A 668-nucleotide genomic window follows, 5' to 3' on the forward strand; every position below is an offset into this window, starting at 1 on the left:
TCAGAATTCTAGTATATAATATAAACAGATCGAGGTGTGGTACAATAATAATTAATTGGGATTATAGGACAAATGCTGTGTTTCCTGCCTGGATGGCTCTCTGAATATGGACCAAGCAATTTGAAAATTGTGTATGCTCTTTATACCAATCAAAGAACAGGCAACAACTGTGGGATCTCATCTTTAACGCATGTCAGCCTTAACAAGACAAAACAATATAGTATCGGTATCTTGCTTCCTAGCTGTCTTTACCCCCTCTCTCTCTCTCCCTCCCTCCCCCTCTCTCTATATATATATAGTCTGATTCCCATGTGAACTTGCGGTTATGCACCATTAACCAAGTATGTCAAAATGCACTACTAAGTATTAAGTGTTCAAGAAATGCACAAGGGTGTAGTGCACTTTTGTAGTGCAATTGTGCATTTCACCCTGGTACATTTATGCCTGGTAATGCATGACCGCACGTTTCAAGGTGTGGTACATCTTTATGGTGCATTTGTGCATTTCAAACTACTGCATTTCTGAACACGTTGTAGTTTATTTATACATACCTAATGGTGCATGACCGCACATCCGCAGGGAAAAGCATGCCCGTATTTGATCCATTATATATATATATATATATATATATATATATATATATATATATATATATATATATATATATA

The sequence above is a fragment of the Ipomoea triloba genome, chromosome 10, assembly GCF_003576645.1.
Source record: "Ipomoea triloba cultivar NCNSP0323 chromosome 10, ASM357664v1".
NCBI classification, from domain to species: domain Eukaryota; kingdom Viridiplantae; phylum Streptophyta; class Magnoliopsida; order Solanales; family Convolvulaceae; genus Ipomoea; species Ipomoea triloba.